Consider the following 24808-nt stretch of genomic DNA (forward strand, 5'->3'; position numbering starts at 1 on the left):
GGAGCGTTGCTGGTAGTTATTGTTAACAATATGGATCTAAATGGACTGAGTCAGAATAAGGAAGCTTCATATGTCCCTCAGGCTGCCACTCCAAGGATTCATACCCCACCATTGCTTCCAGCCCAAACTGTATCTGCTTCAGGGATAACCAACCATATGGCACAGACAGCAGCTACACCCAAGCAGGAAGGGTATCAGGGCTCAGTCCTCTACTTTTGAGATCCAGGATGTTCTTAGGAATACACAGACACCTGTGCCTTGGGGCAAGCCTAACTAGCCAGGATCCATGACTTCCTACTGTCACCAACAAGTTTCTGAGAAGCCATCTGGAGTGGGGAAGGGGAAATGTGTCCTGCCCAGAGCGGGATTCATGAGACAGAGGCGAGACTGGAATTAATTCTTGTTTTTAGAGTAACTGTTACATCAAAAGCAGTGCACTTCATAGACTTAGCTATGCTAACTCACTACTATCCCTAACTAGGCTACCTAGGCATGCTCTGCAGCGTGTGAAGAAAGTCGACTCAGCACTCGAGTCAGGGGGCTGCCGCCTTAAGTAGGGAAGGTATTCGCCCGTAATCTCTGACTCCTTCGAAGTTCCACCTTCTGACCAACCCGCCTCTCATGGAGTCTCACATGGGGTTGGGGGGGGCAAGCCTCCACCGGCTCATCTGACAGTATAGGCTTGCTAGGTGCTGGCTCAGCTTCAGGAGACGGGAAAGCATTTGAAATGCCAGGCAGGGAGTCCTGGGGGGTGGAGTTGGTGCGCATGCCAGGTCGTCCCCCAACGACTCTGTTGGGGTGTCTGTAGGTGGAGTGAGGTCTGCTTCAGCAGGAGAACTGTCCATGGGAACTGGCAGAGTGTTGACTACACCCCCTCCCTCATTGTCCTCAAAAGCCTCATCTACCTCCGATTCCTCTCCCTGCTCTGTCTGGGGAAGCTGGGGCTCAACCAACACCCCTCCCTGATCCTCCTGGGAGAGCTGGGGCTCAACAAGATGAGAGGGGCTGGGTAGAAAGGCTACAGATTGCTCTAAGGTCCAGAGTGTTCCTGGGCATATCTGGGCACCTCAGCAACATGTAAAATGTATGTCACAAATGCCAGGAGTAAGTTGTTGCCTGAATGGTAGGGCCTAGGGCAGAGATGGGGAATGCTTTTATAGTCCAAGGGCCACATCCCTTCTGGGGAACCTTCAAGGGTTGGGTGGGGCCAGAGGTTTCCCATCCCTGTACTAGGCCCTCCCTGCCATCCTATTCCCTCTCAGGTGACCATGGAGGAGGAGTGGGTTGATGAGAGTGCCCAATCTCCTGCCTTTCAGACCAGGGTCCAGGAATCTGTAAGTGAATGGGAGCCATGATACCAGGAGGCACTGATAATATTGCTGCCGCTCCAGAAGATGTTACTAATTAATTAAGAGTTTATGTTAGAGCCTGCTTTGCTTGATTACATATTGGAATAGTAATTAATTGAAAATTCAAATTAGTTATGTAGCAGAAGTAGCAAACTATGGCCTATCCCCTTCACTGTGTGAGAGAAAGAGCCTTTTTTAATCATGGAGTTTCTCCACATCAGTAGTGCATGAGGTAAAACACAAAATAGCTTAGGGTATTCCAGAATGATGGGATGATATTCCTTCATCGGGGACCATGATTTGAGATTCCTGGTACCTGACTATCACTTCCCACATAACCTGTGGCTGTGACGGTTCCATTAGCTTCAATCTTTAGGCCAGATTTTAATGGAAGAAAATCTCATTGCAGGTCATGCATGTCGACAACTTGGTGTGAATTCGTGGCAAATTGACAGCAGGTTTTTTTAAAAAAAAATCAGAGACAAAAGGACAACTTGAAACAATGGGAGAAGTTTTCAGGACCTTTTTTGGAATTCAATAACATCATATCATCTGACAATAACAATGCATGCTATTTGAATAAACACAAGAGTCACATTGGCAATGAGTACAAACACCTCGAGATGTCAGCTCTGATTCTGAGATACAAGTGACAGCACAGCACGGCAAAGTATTCCATTTCAACCACATGTGAAATGAAGCGGCTCAGAACTGCTCGGAGCCTATTATTTAGAATCTCATGTAAACCATCGAAGCATTTAAGCAATGTACTAATCTTCTTTCACTACGTGAACCTGAACTGACTCCTGCAAGCAAAAAAATCAGTGAAGTAGATTTGCCATGGGTATGCGTGCTAATGTGCAGTGTGGGCCCAAGATACGACGACTGGCATGGCAGACGTCATTGTCCTCTGCGGCAATAATAGTTTCCAGTTGCTTGCCAAAGACAGGCTCTCAGAAGCAGATCAGGCAGAAATATCTGCTCAGCTGCTCGAAGAAACGTTTGCCATCAATTCTTCAGGTAGCAATGAGCTCTGGAGGGCTGAAGTGCTCTCATTCGAAAGCCCTTTTCAAAGTACTGGGGTGGCAATGAAGCACAGAACAACTACTGTGCGTTTCTGGGTCCAATTCAAACTGATGGTTTTGTCCTATCTTTTGGAGCGCCTCTCATGATATGAATTTCAGTCTTCATCTGAGGCTCTTCTCAGGGTATCCCCTCTGAGGGAGGTTCAGAGGGTGATAACAAGGGAAAGAGTCTTTTCAGCAGTGGCTCCCTGCTTATGGAATGTTCTCCCTAATGAGAGGAAGGGCTATAGTTCAGTGGAAGAGCATCTGCTTTGCATGCAGAAGGTTCCAGGTTTCAATCTCTGGCATCTCCAAGAAGGGTTGGGAGAGACTTCTTGCCTGAAAACCTGGAGAGCCACTGCCAGTCAGTGTACACAATACTGAACTAGATGGACCAATGGTCTGACTCTGTATAAGTCTATAATAAACATTCCCCATCTGAACCATGCAGTGCAAATCTAGGTTTTCACCAGGTGATTCACAGGGGGACACTCCAGTCCACTCATGCATGTCTCAGTCCATCAAGAAAATCCAGTTCCATGTGTATATCAGACTGCACTGAGATGGTTGACCATACAATTGGAGAAGAGGAGATCAAAATAATGTGCCTCATCTCATTCTCCATGGCAAAATGGTAGCACATCATAAGGAATATAGCAAGCTGCCATTTACTGAGTCAGAGCATTGGTCTATCTAGCTCAGCGCTGTCTCCACCAGGGGTTCTCAGACAGTGGTCCCTGGACCACCAGTGGTCAACGACCTTCATTCAGGTGGTCCGTGGTGGGTCCACATTAAATATTCCTATTGATTTCTAATTGCATATTGATTGGTATTTTTATTTGTAATATTGCATTTTATTCTATGGAATGCAAATTGTAATTCAATAGAATACAATATAAGAAATAAAGGAAGCAATCGAAATACAATTAAAAACCACACAGCATCTAGCACATCACAGTACAATTGCTACAACAAGCAGAAAAATGATTAAGTGGTCCACCAAGAGCCTCACCAAATTTCAAGTGGTCCGCGGGGGGGAAAGTTTGGGAACCGTTGGCCTACACTGACAGGCAGCAGCTCTCCAGGGTTTCACACAAGGGACATTCCACGCCCCACCTGGAAATGCCAGGGATTGAACCTGGGACCTTCTGCATGCAAAGCATATGCTCCGCCACTGAGCTACAGAATGAAAATAGGTGAGCTGGGTCTGTACAGCCCTAAACTGATTGCCCCCCAAATATCCTTTGGGGATGGCTTCCCATTTGTGCGTTTGATCCTGGCCTCTTGACCATGCCCATACATCCACAAAAGCTGATGTGTTTGTAAACCACCCTGGGATGCCCTAAGGATGAAGAGCAGCAGAGAAATTGACTAAATAAAACTTCAGAAGTCCACACCAAATAGCTGGAAAGAAGAAGTTTCACTTCTATATTTTAGAATGGTTTGGTATTAAAGAGATATTTGTATACTTCAAGGAATACTAAGCTATTGCATTTTGAAATACAGGGAAGACTTCTGAATCAAAATTGTCTGTGTTTTTAATTATTTCTGATTTTTCATGGTTTTTATTATACTCTTATTTTAAAAGGCACAGTGTTTCCTCCCCTCTTTACTGTATTTGATGTCTGAGGTCTGTAGACAAAGTAAACTGAACTGATTTATTTGGAAGTACACCTAACTGGAAAGTTATTTGTACAACAAAAAAGCAAGTAACAAATGCAAACGTTCATTCTTAGTAGACCTGGCATTCTTCATTTCAGGCCTAAACATTGCATTCATTCACTGAGGTGCTACTCCTAAAGCACTTCCTGAACACAGGGACAGTATGGACAAGAGTCCTATGCCCTGAAATTCCATCCTCCCCCACCCTTCCCCCTTTCACATACTCTGTGCCTAACTTGTGGTAGCCTAACGTGTTCCAAGCAATTCTTTAAAGCAGGTGTAGGGAGCCTTTGGCCCTCCAAATGTTGCTGAACTACAACTCTCATCATTCCTTTTTCTGGGGCTGATAGAAATTGTAGTTCAGCAACATCTGGAGGGCCAAATGCTTCCTATAGCTGCTTTAAAGCATGCACACATGATGTCTTCCTTGTCAGGGCCAATCTGGATGTCCTTTTTATTGTGCATTCATGATGATTTGTACACTCATGATAGTGTTGGGGTGGTTATACACAATGCCTCTTTCAATACTGTCCCATCAGTGCACGTCCCATAACTTCTTATTGAAATCCTGTAACTTTTCATACCATAAATATTCTGGGGTGTTGGGGTTGTGCAAGAGTGCCCTCCAGACAGCAATAATGTGATAACATTGGGGAAGCATCACAGAACAACTATTAGAGTGGAATGATGTGTGGATGGGTCCAATATAAATCCAGGACTAATGCACTATTGTGGCATCAATGTCATATTGCAGAATACTCCTACAAAAAGATAAAAAGAAGAAAAAGAAACACTCTGGACGGTCTCTTAGAAACCTTTGTCCATTTGGTGTACAATCAAATGCAGCAATGACACAGAAGATGACAAGACTCCATATGGTTTCCATTCAGATGCAAAGGAGCTGGGAAGTGGGTTTTACTTAGAAGTCAAAGGCTTGCACAAAAATCAGGAATGTATGCTAGACATATGCTAAGAGACGATGGGAGCTTTTTTCAGACGACCATCCTTTGACCTCCTCACTAAAGGAAAAGCCTCTTTTTCGATGTGGGGACTGGGTGCAGAGAATGCGAGCAGATGGTGTTTTCTCTCACTGCAAAACATTTGGCATGTGCTGCTTGGGTCCATAATACCATCCCTGATCTGAGATTGGGCAGGAGAAACAGAACAGAAAAGAAACATGCATGGCACATTGTGGGATAAAAAGTATGTATGCTTTTTCTAGCTTCTTCCTAGAACAGGAGTGGGAAATCTTTGGTTGTCCAGATGCTGCTGGACTCCCATCATCCCTGACCATTGGCCATACTGGCTGAGGCTGATGGGAGTTGGAGTCCAACGACATCACAGGCTAGCCACTCTCGTTCTAAAACAGGGGTGGCTAATCTCCATTTTGGGGACCTGATCCAGCCCCCCGAGCACATTCTTCTGATCCCCCCCGACCCAACAATTTTGGCAGCAAATCAAGCAGACAGTGCCCACCGTTGCTGTTATATGCCTTCAAGTCGATTATGACTTATGGAGAACCTATGAATCTTTTTTTGGATCTATTCATAGGGTTTTCACGGTATTCAGACGTGGCTTACCACTGCCTTCCTCTAAGCCTACAGCACCTGGTATTCCCAGGCGGTATCCCATCCAAGTAATAACCAGGCCTGACCCTGCTTAACTTCCAAGATCAGACGAGATTGGGCATGTTCAGGGTCAGTGCCCTCTAACTGGATGCAAATCACACCAATCATCACATCAGTCATTTGATGAGCAGAAAGGGGGTGATAACTAGGGCTGTGCGCCAGATTCAGCTGAAGCCCGAAGCCCAAACTGAATTGGGCCACTTTGGGGGGGAGGGATACAGGTTTCAGCTGAGTTGGGCAATGACAGCCTCAGATTGCCCTGGATCAAGCTGCCCAGAGTGATCCAGGAATGACAGAGGGCAGAGTGTTGGGCAAAAAGAAGAGGCAGGCAGCCCCAGTACATTCCCCGTAGGGAACATGCTGGGAAAGCAGACCCCAGCAGGGCCCCAGACTAGTGAGGGGTATGTGAACAGCCCTAGTGATAACCCTCCATCTTTAGTTAATCTGCATGTGTGCATGCGAAAGTGGGCACATAGATTACTTGCAAGAGGTCTCCATCTTAAGGACAGCTTTTCTCACCACCATTGGGGAATGAGAATTGATTAGGCTGAAACTTTAAAAATAAAGTTTTAAAAAGAATCAACAAACAAGAGAGGGCTGTGTGTATATTTTACTACGCTCCAAGGAAGCCCAACAGGGGTTGTTTAAATATGGTGTAGGAAGGGGCATTGCCCAACTTATAACGCCTTAACAATACACATTTTCTATGACTTTTATATTTCCAAGAGGTATGAAATCTTTTCCTTCTTGCTAAAGGCATTGAAAGAAAGCAGAAAATCCTGTGCCTTCCCCAACAAAAGCATTTATATTTCAGGGAACCTGTCTTTCTATTAACTTCTGTTCCCAGAAAAAGAACAAAAATATATCCATACCTGAAAGATAAACAGCACATTTTCTATTTCCTTTAAATTTAAGTGTGCCTGTATATCCCGCCTGGAAAGAAAAAGAAAAAAAGCACAGGGCACTTAATATTGATTTTTAAAACAAAAAAGCTAAAACCAGCAAAGATTCTTTGACACAAACAGAAAATTCAATATTGAGTTGGCGCTCTTCTGTGACAAATGTTGCTTTGTGCAGTTTTTCAAAAGAGGCATTTGGTAATGATTTTGGTTGAGAACTCTGAGATCTTTGTGTGCTAATGATGCACTAGCTTCAGAGAAGAAAATCTGAAAATATAATTTCAGACTTACCCTGCATGATTGATTGGAAACGCTCTGTAAGGGCTGGTACAAAGAAGGTGCAATTCTTTGGGATCTGTGACTCCACATTTAATTCTCTTATGGACTCACAAGACACACATCTAGAACTCTTGCTCTGGCAATGCAGCACACGGGACAGAAGGTGGAAATCAGGCCCAACATCTGGCATCCTTGAGCAGTTACAGAGGTCCTCTGCCAACAGGAACACTTGTTGGGGACCACTGTAGACTGTCATACCCACCAGGACCTCTGTTACGGAGCTCCCAGAGGAACTTTCTGTCATTCCATGGCATTCTGGGTAAAACAAATAAACAAACAAACAAACATGTTTTGTGACAGGTCCCATGTTTGTATTTACCCACAGTGCCACAGAATGACTGCACCTCCATTCTGAGAATGAAGCACCTTTCTCTTAAACAACGTTTTGATTCTGTTGTTGTTTACTTTGATTTATTGATTGTTAATTTTGGCTCTTTGTTTTCTTGCTCTTTGCTGCTACACCATTTTTACCCAAGAGTGGTCAGCCTTTTGTTTGTCAAGGGCCACATTCCCTCTGGGATAATTTACTGGAGGCCACTAAATGGCAGTGAGTGGGGTCAAAAGTAGACATGGGTGAGCCACCCATTTCTGTCTTTCTACCACCCCTTCTCTCTCTCTCTCTCTCTCTCTCTCTCTCAAAAGCCCTCTGCAAGCTATCAGTTCAGACCTCTAGCAAGAGAATGCTCCCCTACACACACACACACACACACACACTAGCCTGTTGGATGAAGACAAACATTAAGAACATAAGAAGAGCCCTGTTGGATCTGGCCAATGGCTCATCTAGTCCACCTTCCTGTTCTCACAGTGGCCAACCAGATGCCTATGGGAAGGCCAAACACGGGGCCTGATTGCAACAGCACTTTTCCCGCTTGTGATTTCCAGCAACTGGCATGCAGAGGCATACTGGTTCCTGACAGTTAAGGCAGAACATATCCACAGTGCCTATTAGCTGTTGATAGCACCGGTCTTACTGTCAGAGGCAACCGATGAGCAAATGTTTGCTCACAACTGACATGCATCTATATTCATGGCTCTGAAGCTCAGAGAGGTCAGAGTCTGCATAATGTTATATCGAGTTTCTTGTAGGACCTTAACAACAGTGCCCAAAGTAATGAAGAAGTAATGAAAACACCCAGCATATAGCAAACCAGTATGGCCCTCTCTGCTTACTAAATCTTTTAATAAAGGCAAAGCTAAATAAAGCACGTGCGTGCTTATGATGACTCGCTGCACAGCATGAGAGAGGCAGAACTGCAGAGGAATTAATTAAGTGCAACCTTAGTGCACTAAAGCCAGGACTCAGGGACAAGTGGCTTGGGTCTGAACAGTCAGACAATGTAATCTTATTGGGTTCCGTACTGAAAAAACGCACTTTGTGTAACACCTTTTCATCCCCAAAAAAGGATCCTCAAAGCAACTTACACCACGGAGCACAAAAATTCACCATTGCCCAACAGCCACCAACCCCCCCCCAAAAAAAACAGGACAAAAGCATAAAGTAGCAGAACAACAGTGACATGAATCATCAAAGGCAAAAAAGAGAGACAGCGCACTCCAAGGATGACCCACCTGGGTCAAACAACAGTCTAAACTAGGGTTGGGGGACCTTTTTCAGCACAAGGGCCACACTCCCTTCTGGGCAACCTTCTGAGGGCCACATCCCAGTGGTGGGCGGGACCAGAGGCAAAAGTGGTTGGAGCAACAAATGTGAGCTGAACCCTTTGTTCAGCAGGATCATTTTTACAGGCACTCTTATGCCCCTCTCGGTCCTCCATCCAGGGAAGCAAGAGTTCCAGGACATATTCCAGCCAGGGAGCAGCACTCGGGGTGTGGCCTGGAGAGAGTTCCAGGAGCCAGATGGAGAGGCCTAGTCAGCTTTATTTGCACCCCAGGCCAGAGGTTCCCCACCCCTCATCTAAACTATCATATGTTGATGTGATGCTGAAAGGCAGTCCAAGTATCCTGGGCTGAAGAATTCTGAAGTCTGAATGCCACCACTGAGAAGGCCTTGTGATGTGAGACATCCCACCCCCACATACCTCAGGTGACAAAGCAGACCCTCAGTTGAGTGTCTGGGTGTGTAGGTAGATTCATTGTTGGCTGGCGTCCATTGGGACTGGTGGGGTGGAAGGCTGGGAGGCCAACAATAGGTGGAGCCAGGTCCAATGACAGGTTGAGCCAGAGGCAATGACAGGCAGAGCCAACTAATCCTAGATTTTTCCATCCTCTTCTGAGACTAAAGAGGAAGAAGTGCCACCCCCTGGATCGGCTGTAGTTAAGAAGGCAGGGTGGGTGAGGAGAGACTGAGGTTAGTGGGGCACTGCCCCATTGGCCCGTGTAGATGAGCCTCCACTGCATAGATTTGTACTGGGAGAGCATAGTTAAATTGACAGAGCCAGCTCTTATGGTCTAAAATATAGAAGTCAAGGTGTGTAGGGCACCCCAGCCGACCCATGTAATCACTGAGCACATGCTTTGCATCTAATGTACTTAAATGGGAAAAACTGAATGCGATAATTCTGAAAACATTTCTTTTAAAAGAACATCAAACTAATCACCAAATTACAAACACTGCAAAAGTATGACATCAAGGAGCATCGGGAGATGCCTGAACCAGGAACGTTTTGCTTGGATAGCACGTGGAGGTGTGTCTTCAGCATTTGCTGGAAACTGTGTCATGCAGGTGCCAGACACATCTCTGTGGGAGAGAGTTCCACAACTTAGGGGCTGCCCCAGAGAACGCCCTCTCCTGCCCCCCCCAAACTTCTGAGGGCAGCAAAACTACCAAGAGCCCACTTTCTTCTGATCTTAACACCCAAGAAGGTCTGTAGGGAAGGTGGCAATCTTTCAGATATCTGGGCCTAAGCCATTTAAACCCTAGCATGAGGACCTTGAATTAGACCTGGAAATGAACTAATTCCACAGGAATTTTGTGGCCTGGTCTCCCCAAGGGGACTACAGTTGACCAAGCCCAACAAGTGGTGGATACTAATGACAGGGCTAAATTTCACATATAGATTTGAACTAACCAGCCAGTATATTGGCTGCAGGTTCCATATTGTTCCCTCGTGTGTGTGTGTGTGTGTGTGAGTGATAGGCTGAACAGCATGGGATAGGAGAGGGTCCCAGCACATGCCACTGTAATAAAAAAGGAGAATCTTCAGTTTTCCATCAACTCCCCTAAAGCACCAGTTACAATGAAATGTCACAAAGCGGGGTCACCTTTTAGCGGGGATTTCCTTTATACTTTCCTTTGCTCAAGCCACAAATATATCCACTTCAAAGTCCATTTCATGTGGATGTAGAGGAGACTAAAAAAACCCAACAAGATAAAATAAAGAGAAAAGTGCCTTTTGTGACACTTTCCCTTTACATTTGGAGTTGCCATTAGCCAGTCAAGTGGCAATGTGTCTTCTGTGAAAGTAATTCCGTGGAAATCAAAGGATCCTTAAAAAGGAGGGTTGCGCCCCCTTAACACACACACTGGGGGGCAGAGAGAGAGAGAGAGAGAGAGAGAGAGAGAGCTTCAAGCCAAATAATCTTTTGGTTTGTTGAAGCCTAGGTCAGGAAAACTTTGCCAGCATCTCTCCTTCTACTATCATTGCAGCTTTTTGACATTAATACCTCCTAAGGAGGAAGCATCCCAGTTTGACATGCCTCAAGAGACGAAGCACTTTTCATTTTAAAATGTACAGCAGCCACTTCCTGAACCTTTGCTGTCATCTTTGAGAAATGTATCAATTAAAATGTGCAGCCTAGAGAAATAGAATCTTAACTGCAATGACTCGGTGGTGGGCTGGATGAGGGTCAACAAACTGACTCTGAACCCTGGCAAGATGGAGACTTGGTATATGATACAGGAATTGGGCCTTTATAACTCCCTGCCATCACATATCAGACAGGTGGCATCTCTGTTGTCTTTTCAGAGACCTCCCTTTCCCAGCAAGCCTTTTAAGTGGAGATCTTTATTCCGGTCTGCACCTGTTTGGAATTCGAAATGGGTTTTTTTACCTATGAAATTGTTTTTACATATGGAAATGTTTTGCTTTCTTAAATGGTTGATGTTTTTACTGTGATATTTTATTGGAGGTAATGCATAAATAAAATCATATATGTAAACAAATAAACAGGGGCTGTCCAGGGTGGCAATGGAGGCTGCTCCTTTAGGGCAAGCGGTGTAGTGCCCCACCTGCCCTCAGCCAGTCCCCATCTGCCTACTGCTCTTACCTACAACCCGTCTAGGTTTGTGGCACTGCCTAACAGCTTCCTTCTCCTTGGTTCCAGAGGTTGTCATTGTAGAACTCAGCAGGGATGGAGATGGGAACAAAAGTGGAATTAGTTGGCTCTGCCTGTCGTTGGCTCTGGCTTCACCTACTGTTATGGTTTCCTTGCCTTCCACCCTATCAGTGTCAATGGGCACCAGCCACCATTGCAGCATGGTAGCTGGCTAGACAAAACTGCCAGAGGACTCCCATGTCACCAGAGAGGGATACGGCCCTTCCCACCCTCACCTTTGGCCACTGGGAAGCAGCGGTGGAGGTGGGGAGAGGATGCCACAGCCAATTTTGTGCTAATGTATGGTTAATGAGTGGACCACAGGACAATCATTCACTCAATGAAGACTGATAACTCCAATGTCAGTGGGGCAGTGAATCCGCTCCAGGTTTTAGTACAAACTTTCAAGGAACTGTCGAAGGAGCTGAAACCTATTCCCAACATGGGTTCAGCACCTTGGATAGCCCCTTGAAAGTTTGAACTCAAACCCAGAGTGGATTCACTGCCCCACTAACATCAGAGCCACCCATCTCCACTGCTAATGGATTGTTTGAATCTCGAAATACAGCCAAATTTCTCTAGGTGGTTTACAAAGCAGAGGTTAAAACCAGAAAATGCAATGAAGCATCACACATTACTTAAAAGAGATTAAAACAGCCAGAAAATACAACCAAAATAATATCGACAGGGCATGTCCTAAAAACGCACTAACACACTTCTTAAAAAGAGTGGTAGTCAATGCTAGCCCTACTCAGAGTAGACCCACTGAAGTTAATCGCCGGGACTAATTTAGGTGCATGAATTTCAGTGGATCTACTCTGAGTATGAATTAATTGAATACAGCTCTACAAAACCAACAAGGTCTGGGAGAATAAAAACATCTTTGCCTGGCACCTCGCAAGCGTTTCTAGGGACAGCATTTCCACAGCCAAGGTGCCACCAATGAAAAGGCTCTCTTTCTAGTAGGCACCCACCTCACCTCAGGGGGGGTCTAAAAAGACCCTCAGAAGATACACGCAGGAGCCACACACACACACATACCCCTCCTCCACCACCACTGCCTGCTCCTCTTTTTCCTACTACCACCATGCCATGGCCACTGGTGGTTTCGCCTACTAGCAAACCACCTCCCAGACCAGCACTGACTACAACAACAGGCGAATAACCCCAAAGCTCAGATCAAGAAGTAAAGTTCAGGACAACATCTTGATAACTCCAGGAACAAGGGGTTCCGGGCTTATGAGATACTTCACTGAATAAAAAACTCTCTCCTTAATCTGGATTTCCAATGGTAATCACGTTACAAGTGCACATAACTTCACCTGCCCACATTAAGCTCTCTCTATGTATTTATTTAAAATATATATACCCTGATTTTGAGGAACTTCCTCCACAAAGTAACTTCCAGTCCTCAGTAAAATCAATCCTACCCAAACAATCAAATATAAAACCCACAAATAAACCAGTATAAAAGCCAGCGGCAACTATGACTGACCATTAAAGGACAAAGCGGTGAGGATAGTTTTAAGAGCTTTTCTAAAAGGTGAAAGAGATGGAACCACCCTGATCTCTGTTGGAAGTGAATTCCATGATGCTGAGACCAGCACTGAGACGACACAATTTCATACAACCATCAGCTGGATGAGCATTACTGGCAGGCACTGTAATAGGCCTTCTGACATTGAACTGTACATTGAACTGTATTATTATTAATAATTTAATTTGTTCATCATCTTATTCCCAGTGATCTCTAGGTGACTTACAACACATTTCAGGATTGTAGCCAAGAAGTGTTTACCTCCAGGCAGTACCAAGACCACATTGCAAGGCCTGAAAACTGTTCTTTTATAAATTGAGTAAGTATTCACTAATAGGCAAAAAACCTTGTGGGTTAAGAATGTACCTATAGCCGACAGATATTTCTACAAAACTTTAAAAAGCAGGGAAATTGGGCAACTATAGTGAATGTACCAGGGGAGCAGGAGACCTGACCTCCTCTCTGAGATATTGTACTGCCCTACAAATTAGTCAAAATGCAAACACAATTTGGGTTGGTCTTTCAGAGTCCAATCCACTTCCTGTGTAGCTGTGTAAACCAGCACATTATGAAAGAGGGCTCTGCTAAATCAATCTCCCTGAAGAGCTAGCTTTCTACATACAAGGAGATTTTTTTAACCTGGAGAAATATGAAATTATAATTGTTTTTAAAACGTAGACTGTACTTCACACACGCACGCACGCACTCACACACAAATTGCCCAAAGGACCTTACAATGCTGTCTAAGTCAGCAGCCATCATGAAAGTGTATCCATAAAAGTATATCCATGTCATGAAAGTTGACCCATAATTTGAAGTGTTAAGTGAAGAAGTGCTTCCTTTTACCTGTCCTGAATCTGCCACCATTCAACTCTGCACTGAAAATGCAGCTCTCCGATGGCCACTACAATTGGAGAAGGCAAGAGAAAATTTTGGGAGGCTGTTAATGTTGCCTCTTGTTTGAGGCAGTCCCTGAAAACTCTAGAGAGCTGTGTGGGCGTCTCCTCTACTAATGCCACTGGCGCTAAAATGCTGGTGGATATCTGTGACATTTTTTAAAATAAATAAATAAATTGCAAACTGAGGCCAAAAACAAAAATGTGCTGAGCTGAAGTTTGGAAAAATGAGAAACTGAGAGAAACCAGAACTGACAGATTCGTCCATCCCTGCTAGGGAGGACATGATAGCATGGTGTAGTGGTTAGATTCTATGGGGAGTGGGGTTCAAATCTCTGCTCAGCTATGAATCTCACTGGGAATCCATTGTATTTATTTATTTAAGAAATTGTATTGCTTAGTATTTATTAATTTATTATTTAATTTATATCCCACCCTTCCTCTCAGCAGGAGCCCAGAGCATCAAACAAAAGCACTAAAAACACTTTAAAACATTTGTATAATAAAAATCTCTACACAATTTACATACAAAGCTAAAATTACAGTAACCATGTTCAATAAAGTTTCCTAATAACAACATATCAGGAGGTTCATTCTGCACAATATAGGAAACGGACCTTTAGTGTGGCAGCACCTACCCTGTGGAATTCCCTCCCTTTGAATATTAGGCAGGCGCCATCTCTGCTATCTTTTTGGTGCCTTTTGAAGACTTTCCTCTTTCAACAAGCCTTTTAAGTTGAGACCTATCCCAGTCTGCATCTGTGTCAGAATTGTTTAATATGTTTTTTAATAATGTTTTTAACCCTTTTTTAAAGTTGTTTTTTTAAAAATGTTTTTAATGCTGTTTTGTTTTAATGTATTTTAAGATCTGTTTTTATGATGTTTTAAAGTGTTTTAGTGCTTTGTTTGCCGCCCTGGGCTCCTGCTGGGAGGAAGGGCGGGATACAAATTATATAAATAAATAAGTAAATAAATAAGTAAATAAATAAATACAAAGCAAAACTGTGTTCATTACAAATAAAACTGAGCAGTGTACAAAACAGAGAATTGAGACTGAGAGACCAGGAAAGCTAAGGTAAACACGTACGTTTTTAAGAGGTGTCTGAAGGTCTGTCTCTGCCTCACGAATTTCCTGAGGGAGCGCATCCCAGAGGGTGGGTGCCATCACAGAGAAGGTCTGCTTCCATGTAGTCACGAATAACAATTTGTGGGTTGTGGATCAATCAGCCATGTCACCTTGGGAGATCTTAAAGATCTACCCTTTCAGACTAACCTACCTCATAGGGTTGTTGTAGGAATAAAAAGGGAAAGTTGTAGAGCCATATGCACTGCCTCAAGCTCCTTGGAAGAATAGCAACATGCTAGAATGATTAATGAGAAAAGTTGCAGCCAGTGGAGACTGGTGGCTCCAATGTCAGTGGGGCAGTAAATCCGCTCTGGATTTTAGTCCAAACTTTCAAGGAGCTGTCAGCACCTTGGACAGCTCCTTGAAAGTGCAGACTAAACCCTTAGCAGATTTACTCCCTACTGACATTAGAGTCGGCGGTCTCCACTGGCTGCATCAAAGTCTATCTCAGCTGTTGCTCCATTTCCTCCTCAAAATAACCCCTGAATGTCCATGTATGTCTACCCCTCCCCTTTCCCTCCATGTGTAATGTAATTTCAGCATGGACAAATGAACCCGAGATATTAAAACGTAATTTGAGCAGATCTTTGCCTTCAGGGCGAATGGTGAGACACTGCCATCACCCAGAATATTTGTGATCTAATTTAGAGGCAGTGAGGCACGGCACTTATTCTCTAGGGCTGTGTGAAACAGAGCCGGGTTCCTCCTGTATCTAATCTCTATCTAATCTCTATCTAATCTCTATCTCTATCTAATCTATTGATCGACCAATCGATATTCACTAATAGGCAAAAAACCTTGTGGTTTAAGAACGTACCTATAGCCCACAGCTATATCTATCAAACTTTAAAAAGCAGGGAAATTGGGCAGCTATAGTGAATGCACCAGGGGAGCAGGAGACCTGACCTCCTCTCTGAGATATTGGACTGCCCTACAAATTGGTCAAAATGCAAACCCCATTTGGGTTCGTCTTTCACAGTCCAATCCACTTCCTGTGTAGCTTGGAAGAATTAGGTAACATGTGCCTCTGAGCATATGGTGAGTGGTGGCAACACCTGCCATCTCCAAAGATGGAGAATTATATTTTTGTATGTTTGTTGGTGTTCTTCTTACTTTGCTTCTTTCCTGTCTTACTAATGTTTCTACAGAGAATCTAAACGAGAAAATTTTATTTCCCTCATTATCATTCTAGAAATCTGTGTCAAATGTATTTTTATTAATTTCAAGGCCTTTTTATTGGTCAGTATCATATGATGGTGAAGACAGCCTTTTGTGTTTCAAATTGGAGCTTATGTTCTATTTCTATTTTGGGTGCATTAACAGTGGAATCTGAAACTGCAGTTTGATGAAAAATCAGACTGATTCCAGTATGTTGCTACTTCAGCAATGACTCTAGCTGTTGGGAAAAAGAGTGTGCATGTTTTCAGCCTGCTATGTTTAAACCACTTCATTTAAGGCAAGGTGGGCATAGTCAATTAAAAACATAGAGCACACCTAGCATTTTGCTAGAACATATTTCACCTACCACTGCTTTATCTTTTGCAAATTGAGACACTCCTGAGGTCCACTGGAGACTATTCTGCAGAAGTCAGTGCCATTATTCCAAAATTATGTTTGGACTTTTTTTAGTATAAATTTTGCAAAGAGTTGCTGTACTTCACATATTCACAGAAATAGAAACAAAAGAAAATGATTTCCTATAGGAAACTTCACTAAAATTGCAAAGGAAATCAGACATATTCAAAGTGACCATCTGAACTATATCAACTGTCTTAATAATGTTGCTTCCTCCCTGCTAAAACAAGATCAGCACAGCACATGTCTTCTTTCTATTATTTGGGCTGATTGCAGGTGTTGCCACCACTCACTATATGCTCAGAGACACATGTTACCAAATTCTTCCAAGCTACACAGGAAGTGGATTAGACTGTGAAAGACCAACCCAAATGGGGTTTGCATTTTGACCAATTTGTAGGGCAGTCCAATATCTCGGAGAGGAGTTCAGGTCTCCTGCTCCCCTGGTGCATTCACTATAGCTGCCTAATTTCCCTGCTTTTTAAAGTTTGATAGATATACCTGTGGGCTATAGGTACGTTCTTAAACGGCAAGGTTTTTTGCCTATTAGTGAATTTCCCTGCTTTTTAATGCGGGAGGTAAGAAATGGGATCCTGTGCAAGTTTGCTGAGAATGGATTGATCATTTGCATGCTTATTGATTTCAATGGGATTTACTCCCCTGCAATCATGCTTAGGATAGGTGAAACTGACCACAGAGGATGGGGAGAGGAGGAGGGGGGAGGGGAGGGGGAGGGGAGGAAATGCAGAGTGGAGGACTGGGAGGGGAGCAGGCAGGAGGGGGAGGGGTGAAGGACAGATTTGATCATTTGCATGTTTATTGAATTCAGTGCGATTTACTCCCATGCAATCATGCCTAAGATAGGTAAAAGTGACCATGGGAAGGGGAGGGGGAGGAGGGCTGGAGTGGGCAGGAGAGGAGGAAGAAGGAAGAGGGGAGGGGAGGTGCACCTGGCACCTGGTTGGCCACTGTGAGAACAGGATGCTGGACTAGATGGGCCACTGGCCTGATCCAGCAGGCTCTTCTTATGTTCTTATGTTCTTATGAAGGTAGAGGAGAGGGGAAGGAGGGAAAAAAGCAGGTCTGATCATTTGCATGCTTATTGAGTTCAATGGGATTTACTCCTATGCAATCATGGTTAGGATAGGAAAAAGTGACCATGGGAGAGAGGGGGAGGGGAGGGGGAAGGACTGTATTGGAGGGGCAAATGAAGGGGGAGGGGAGGGCAGGTTTGATCATTTGCATGCTTATAGAGTTCAATGGTATTTACTTCCGTGCAATCCTGCTTAAGATAGGTAAAACTGACCAAGGGGAGGGGGAGGAGGGGGAAGGGGAGGGGAAGGGGAAGGGGAAGAGGAAGGAGGGAATTGGAAGGGGTTGGGGATGGGGAGGGAGGGGCAAAGGAAGGGGAGGGAAGAGGGAAGAGAGGGAATAGGAGGGAGGAGAAGCAAGGATGGGTTTGATTGTTTGCATACTTTTTGAGTTCAGTGGGATTTATTTCTGTGCAATTATGTTTGAAAATGGGAATGGACTGCCTTCACGCCAATCCTGACTTACGTTGACCCTATGACTAGGGTTTTCATGGTAAACGGTATTCAGAGGTGGTTTTACCATTGCCTTCCTCTGAGGCTGAGAGGCAGTGACTGGCCCAAGGTCGCCCAGTGAGCTTCATGGGTATGTGGGGATTCAAACCCTGGTCTCCCAGGTCGTAGTCCAACACTGACCTGGGGGAGGGGCAGGGAGGGGAGGGGGAGGAGATTGGGTGGGTGGGCACTGGGCAGAAGTCCTTTCCTTTATTTATTTATTATTTGATTTATATCCTGCCCTTCCTCCCAGCAGTAGTACTATAAAGTACTATAAACAAATATCTATCAGCCTTAAACGTAGATTGACACTGGTTTTATGCCTTCTATGTGAAATGTTACCTTTGTAGGCCCTTTAGTACCAATCCCTGTGTGTGTGTGTGTGTGTGTGTGTGTTGTATTTTATGTATTTTAATTAATTTTAATGTTTTTGTGAGAAACACAAAACCAAGAGACTGAACAACACTGGACTACACTTCAGGGTTGTCATACACAACTCCCTCTTGGGGGGCCCCCAATATCTGTACAGCCACACTAGGCTACTTTACAGGGCTAATGTAACCTATGCATTCTCAAGCACTATATCCACCCCCCAAAATAAAGTTTCAGATAGACTATGCTTGTAACTGTAGGTTTTACACTTTTAAAAGTTCAGAGACACTACTATATAATCTAGTTTAAATAGTTTTGCATTGTCTCAGCATCACTTTATATTTAAGTATACCCATATATAAATTCCTGCAGACCAATGAACCAGATTAACCAAATTCAAACAACAAGGGCAGGTGAGGAAGTAACTAATTCTAGGAGGAAAGCATCCCTCCAGACCCCTGGGCACTGGTACAGCTGTGAGCTGTGGTTTTCCCAGCAAAGAGTGGGGAAAAATCACTCCCTTCTTGCTCAACTCTCTGTCAGCCCTCCCCCAATATCTGTACAGCCACACTAGGCTACTTTGCAGGGCTGATGTAACCTATGCATTCTCAAGCACTATATCCACCCCTCCCCACTGCTGCACTATGAATATAGTAAAGGGTGTGTGTGTGTGTGACAGAGAGAGAGAGAGAGTAAGAGTGATATATATATATATATATATATATATATATATATATATATATATATATATATATATATATATATATATATATATATATATATATATTTAACAACCAAGAGCTAAATTCAGGATTAAAGTCTTATAAACAAAGAGTCTCATACAATCTCAAAATAATTCATTTATAAACCCATTTGAGGATAGGGGCTGGCAGGGCAATTGAGCCAGCGGAAAGAGCAGGCTGCGGGAGACAGCGGGGGTGGAAACTCACACACACATCACTGTCACTCACCTCCATTCTGCTGCTGCCTTCTCCGTCATCCTTGCCCTCTGGCTTTCTCCCTCCACCATCCATTTCTCTCTCTCTCTCTCCTGACCATCTGGCTCTCTATTTCCTCCCTTGTGCTTCCTCACACAGAGTATGAGGGAAGAGCAATGCTGAGCAGAAGGCCAGTGTGAGTCACATGTCTGTTGCCCACCAATCACAGGAGCAGAAGACTTCCCCTGCTTCCTCCAAGTAACTGGAAGGGGAGGGGGGAGGGGGAGTGGAACGAAAGAACTCCTGGTTTCTACTGCGCCTGCGTGACGTTATCACCCACGGTAATACATTTTTTTTATCTATTAATTAAAAACAATTCATGCCGGGTTTTTTTACTTTAAATGTACTGAAGATGAAGGTCTGTGTTTGGGGCAAGCTCAGGGATTTGATTAGAGATACCTTACAGTCATCTCTGAGTTTTAATGAACGACAACAGATTATGAGAACTTCTCAAGAAAAAAGTCCAAACGGCTTCTTGGTTTTTTCTCTTCCATTTTTCACTTTAACCTGTGGATTCTCCATGGGGGGGGGGGGGTTATGTATCACCAAGAAAACTTTCAGAGTTGTAGAGCAAGCAATTCTGAATCGAACAGTATAAGACTTGTAAGTTTTTGTTTTGAAGTGGGACTATACAAAGCACCAGAAAGGGGTGTGTGAGGGTATTTTCATTTAACATGGTAGAACGCGAAAAATCCCTACTGACTACAGTTTACAGCCACTCTCATGGCTGTATAATTATATATCTATATATCTATAGCTGTCTATCTATCTATATCTATCTATATCTATATCTATATCTATATCTATCTATCTATCTATCTATCTATCTATCTATCTATCTATCTATCTATCTATCTATCTATATCTAGCTATATATATATGACAGTTCTGGAAATGAAGCCCCTCTGAGTATTCCATCCTCAAAGCTCTATAACTGCCACCTTGGTAACAGCATTTGTGTATTAGCAGCTGATGAAGGCGGAAACTGAAACGTTTTGTTAATAAAATAAAAACCTCTGTTTTGTTAATCGCAATATATATATATATATATATATATATATATATATATATATATATATATATATATATATTCTTGTAAAAGATTTCTCTTTAATGCAATAAACACTGTCCATCATATTGCACTATGTGTCAGGCAAAGATATGGATGAGGGCAAAATGAGGTGCCAGAGGACTTAGAGCACAGGATGGCAACTGCATGTGTCCCCTGACCCCATTTTATGTGGCCCCCAACATCTCCTGAAGCTGCTCCATCATTCTAGCCTATCAGAGTGCCTTTCTTGCTGCTCATTTCCTCCTTATTTCATCTGGCTTTTTAAAGTGTTTGCCACCTATACCTTCGTAATTTACAAACAATTGGAAGAGCAGTCATTTTGTTGGTATAAAATACATTGTGCTTTTTCTGAAAAAACTTTTTTTTCTCGGTAGAACTTACATCTGTGTAGACCTGCATAGGTCTGGGAATTCTTATCTGAAGTAGCCACCATGAAAATTAAAGCAGGGTGTTCTATATTCCAGATTAATTCATCCAGAACATTTTTGTCTCAGTCTCCACCCATCATCATCTCCACCTACCCAGCATGTGGGCTCCCCCAACAGATTGCCCCTGAGGGAATACGGCCCATCAGGCGTGTAGTCATCCGTAGTTGCAGGGGATCATTGACACCTTACTTCAGCCTTTCCCAACCAGTGTGCCTCCAGATGTTGTTGGACCACAACTCCCATCAGCCTCAGCCAGCATTGACAATGGTCAGGAAAGATGGGGATTGTGGTCCAACAACATCTGGAGGCACACTGGTTGGGAAAGGCTGCCTTACTTCTTTGGGAGCAGAGTCCCACCCAGGTCCTGTGCAAGAGCCAATCATCATGAAAGGGGACCATGCTAGCTGCAGAGAAGAGTCCTTGTCCTTTTGTGCTGATTGGTGCCAATCAGAGTGAAAGGAGGTTAACCACTGAGAAGACTCTTCTCAGTAGCTAACACACAGCCTCCCTTTTCATGTTGATTGGCTCGTAGGGATGTCTGTTGTAGTGGAATGTGGATTCAGAGACAACACGGAGAGCAAGGACTATGAGGGAAAGTGGGCATGGCTGTGAGGGGGCGTGGTGTGACTATCAGGGAGGGATTCTGTACTTCTGAATTTGCCACTAAGCTAGTGGCGGCCCTTGACACCAAAAAGGCCATACAGCCTGGGGAAGGGCCATAGCTCAGTGGCAGAGCACCTGCTTTGCATGCAGAAGGTCCCACGTCCAATCCCCAGCATCTCCAGATAGGGCCAAGAAAGACTCTCAGCCTGTAATCCTGGAGAGCTGCTGCCAGTCAGTGCAGGTAGTGCTGAGCTAGATAGACCAATAGTCTGACTCAGTATAAGACAGCTTACCACGTTCCACCCCCATGCAAAGGTTCAGCATAGCCTTAGCCATCACTAACCTTAGCTGGAGCAATGTTTTAAGGTAAATTGGATCACGGATTTCATGCAATCTCATGAATATCAATTTCCAACCGGCTCCCTGGAGGCTGATTTGCACGTGGGTCACATTGCTAGTTAGTATGCCAAAATCCTTTGGCCTACAGCAAAATAATCTTTCTCTCTTCTTAAAAGTAAAGAATAAAAAGGGGGGGATTTTAACAGCTTCTAGATAAATCCCCCTCTGCCATGCTGACCGTGATACTGGCAGGGACAGAAATTTCATTCCAAAGCCAACGTTGTTGGGCGGTATATTAACAAGTGTCAAATAAGTGTTAGCATAGCAGATAACGTCCCTGCCTTCAGACAACCGTAGCATTGTCGACAGGAACCTATCAGGCGCAGGTGCTACAATTCCATCCACCTGGCATCTCAGGTGGTGTCTGAACGTACAGCTCCTATTCAAGCATTGCTCCCCCTCCCTCCCAGCCATCCCATCCCCTAAAAAGCAATTTCGTTTGGAACGATGTGAAATTGGTTTCCTCTGGTAAATATTTACGTGTTTGATTGCACCTTTCAAACATGATCGCTCCCAAAGGAGAGGTGGGATTTTGTGGTTGTTGTTGCTTGTTTTTGAAGAGCGAGGATAAAATACCCCAGAGCAAGAGGAGGAGGCAGTCTGGAGCATTCATTTGGAGACGCTGATGCCTTCCGAGTGGCCTTCTGAATATATAGGCAGTAATTAATCTTTCAAAGTAAAGGGAGTGGGTGAGACAATCCCCACTTAGTACAGTTGCCTGGCCTGTAAGCCTGATAACAACATCAGTCAGCTCAAAAGGCCGGTCCTGCTTGTCGGCTTCTCACAGGCATCTGGCTGGCCACTAGAACAAAGTAATGGACTAGATGATCCAGCAGGGCTCTCTGTATGTTCTCATGCCGTTTTCAGCACCTTTGACAGCCCCTTGAAAGTTCAGACTAAAACCCAGAGTGGATTCTACCGCCCCACTGACATGGAGCCAGCACAGCTGCCACTGCAACCTGGGACCTTCTGCATGCCCTGAGCTGTGGCCCTTGTTCAAGGGATTTCTCTCCAGTCTTGGGTGTCCTGAGTCAGCACTCCTAGTTCCTTTCAAAGACCTTAAGTGATACAGCTCAGCCCAAGAATGTGAAGAGACAGTGGTTTTGAGCTTGCATGGCAGGCCTGGTTCTAAAGGGCGGTCATGTGGGGCACTGGCCCAAGGGCCCCTGGAGCTACAGGGGCCCCTGAGGGGGCCCTCCGCTCACCTTCTGGGATCCGCAGCAGCAGCCACAGATCGCAGGGCAGGAGCTTCCGCCTACCCGCCATTCCCTTACCTACCTGTCTCCTGCCTTTTAGCATTGCCCTTAATGAAGATGGCAGCCAAGGTTTCCCTAAGGTGCTGAAGCCCCTGCCGCCATCTTGGTTGATGGCAGAGATGCACGTCCGTAGCACGCACGCGTGCCATCAACCAATATAGCAGCAGAGGCTTCATCCCCTTAGGGAAACCACACCTACCTGGTGCATCAGTACACCCATGCGCACACACATTCCTCCCATTGCCCAAGATGGTGGCAGTGGCGTCAACCCCTTAGGGATGCCCCTGACACCATCTTGGGTGATGACAGACATGCACACACAGAGCACAGAGGGTTCACACTGATGCACTGATATGACAGATAGGTGAGGCAGGCGGGCTTATTTAAGTCCCATGCCGCCTGTTCAGGGGGTGGGGGTCAATGGGAGCTCCTGTTTTGCAATCCATGGCGTGTCGGGTACTGAGTCCTACAACCTGACAGTGCCATGCCCAATGCTGCCATGGATAGCCAAGCAGGAGCTTCACTGTGATTCTCTAAGGATGGGACCCTCAGCCAGGGCCCAGCCTGTCCACCCACTGGTGCCAGCCCTCTTGCTGAATAAGAGAATGTGTATTCCATTATGGCAGGATACTCAACACAAAAATCACTTCAGACGGGCCATAGCTCAGTGGCTGAGCATCTGCCTTGCATGCAGAAGGTCCCAGGTTCAATCCCTGGCATCTCCAAGTAGGCCTGGGAGAGACTCCGTCTCTGAAACCCTGGAGAGCTGCTGCCAGTCAGCATAGACAATACTGAGCTCGATGGACCAGTGAGCCTGTCTCAGTATAAGGCAGCTTCATATGTTCTCTCATCCATCTAGCCAAGGAATGGGAAGCCTCTGGACCTCAAAATGTTGTTGGACTACATCCCCAACAATTGGGTTGTGCTGGCTGGGGTTGGCTGATGGGAGCTGGAGTCCAACTATATCTGGAGGTCCAGAGGTTTTCCACCTCTGATGTAGCCCACTACTGTCTATTCTGACTGACGGTGACACTCCGAGGTCTCAGATCTTTCCACAGGAAACCCTGGGGACTGAACCTGGCACTTTCAGCCCATGTTCCCACCACTAAGGTACAGTCCTTCCCCTCCCACTCCTTCCACTCCTTTCCTCCCATGTGAGGCAACCGAGGTGGCCACCAGCAGCTCTACTGGAGATACCCGAGGAAGTTCGGGCAGGGGTCCCACTCCTGCTATGTGTGCCTTGAACCACCATGGCCTGATCTGCAAGTATGGGCTTAACATATGCCGGCAGTGCTTCCGCCAGAATGCCAAGGACATTAGCTCCGTTAATTTGGATTAAGCGCCTGTCAGGCCCAGGATGTGACTCAGGAACCAGACCAACGGCTGTAGTTAATTCGTGTTTTATTAGGGTAATGTCCAAACAAAGACTGCGTTTTCTCATGAAGCAATACAGGGATACAGGTCCTGCGGCATTGGGAGAAAGTTGACAGAGCAAGGGACTTCTTCCCGCCTATTCTTTAAGAAGGGGCCAAACGGGCGCGCAATCTTTCGCTCCTCCTTAACTGCCCCTCAGGTACTGCCCACCTTCCCCCCTTCTCTCCTGTCTTTTCAGCTGTCTGCGTGTGCGCGGTGAGGGTGGAAGCATCACCCCCTCCTCTTCTGAAGTTTCCGATTCCAGGATGGGGGATAGGGGAGGGGCTGATGGTAAACTGCCTCCCCGCTTTTCGGCTGTGAGCAGCCCTCC

The 24808-nt window shown here is 45.0% G+C and overlaps 2 pseudogenes; one reads left to right on the top strand and one right to left on the bottom strand.

Annotated features, from left to right (window-relative positions):
* The first annotated feature begins 2239 nt into the window (after nt 1-2239).
* LOC133389714 (small ribosomal subunit protein uS14-like) lies at nt 2240-24403 on the top strand (annotated as a pseudogene).
* Nucleotides 5671-5788, bottom strand: LOC133389842 (5S ribosomal RNA; annotated as a pseudogene).
* Nucleotides 24404-24808: the final 405 nt, after the last annotated feature.

This window comes from Rhineura floridana, chromosome 7 (genome assembly GCF_030035675.1).
Source record: "Rhineura floridana isolate rRhiFlo1 chromosome 7, rRhiFlo1.hap2, whole genome shotgun sequence".
NCBI classification, from domain to species: domain Eukaryota; kingdom Metazoa; phylum Chordata; class Lepidosauria; order Squamata; family Rhineuridae; genus Rhineura; species Rhineura floridana.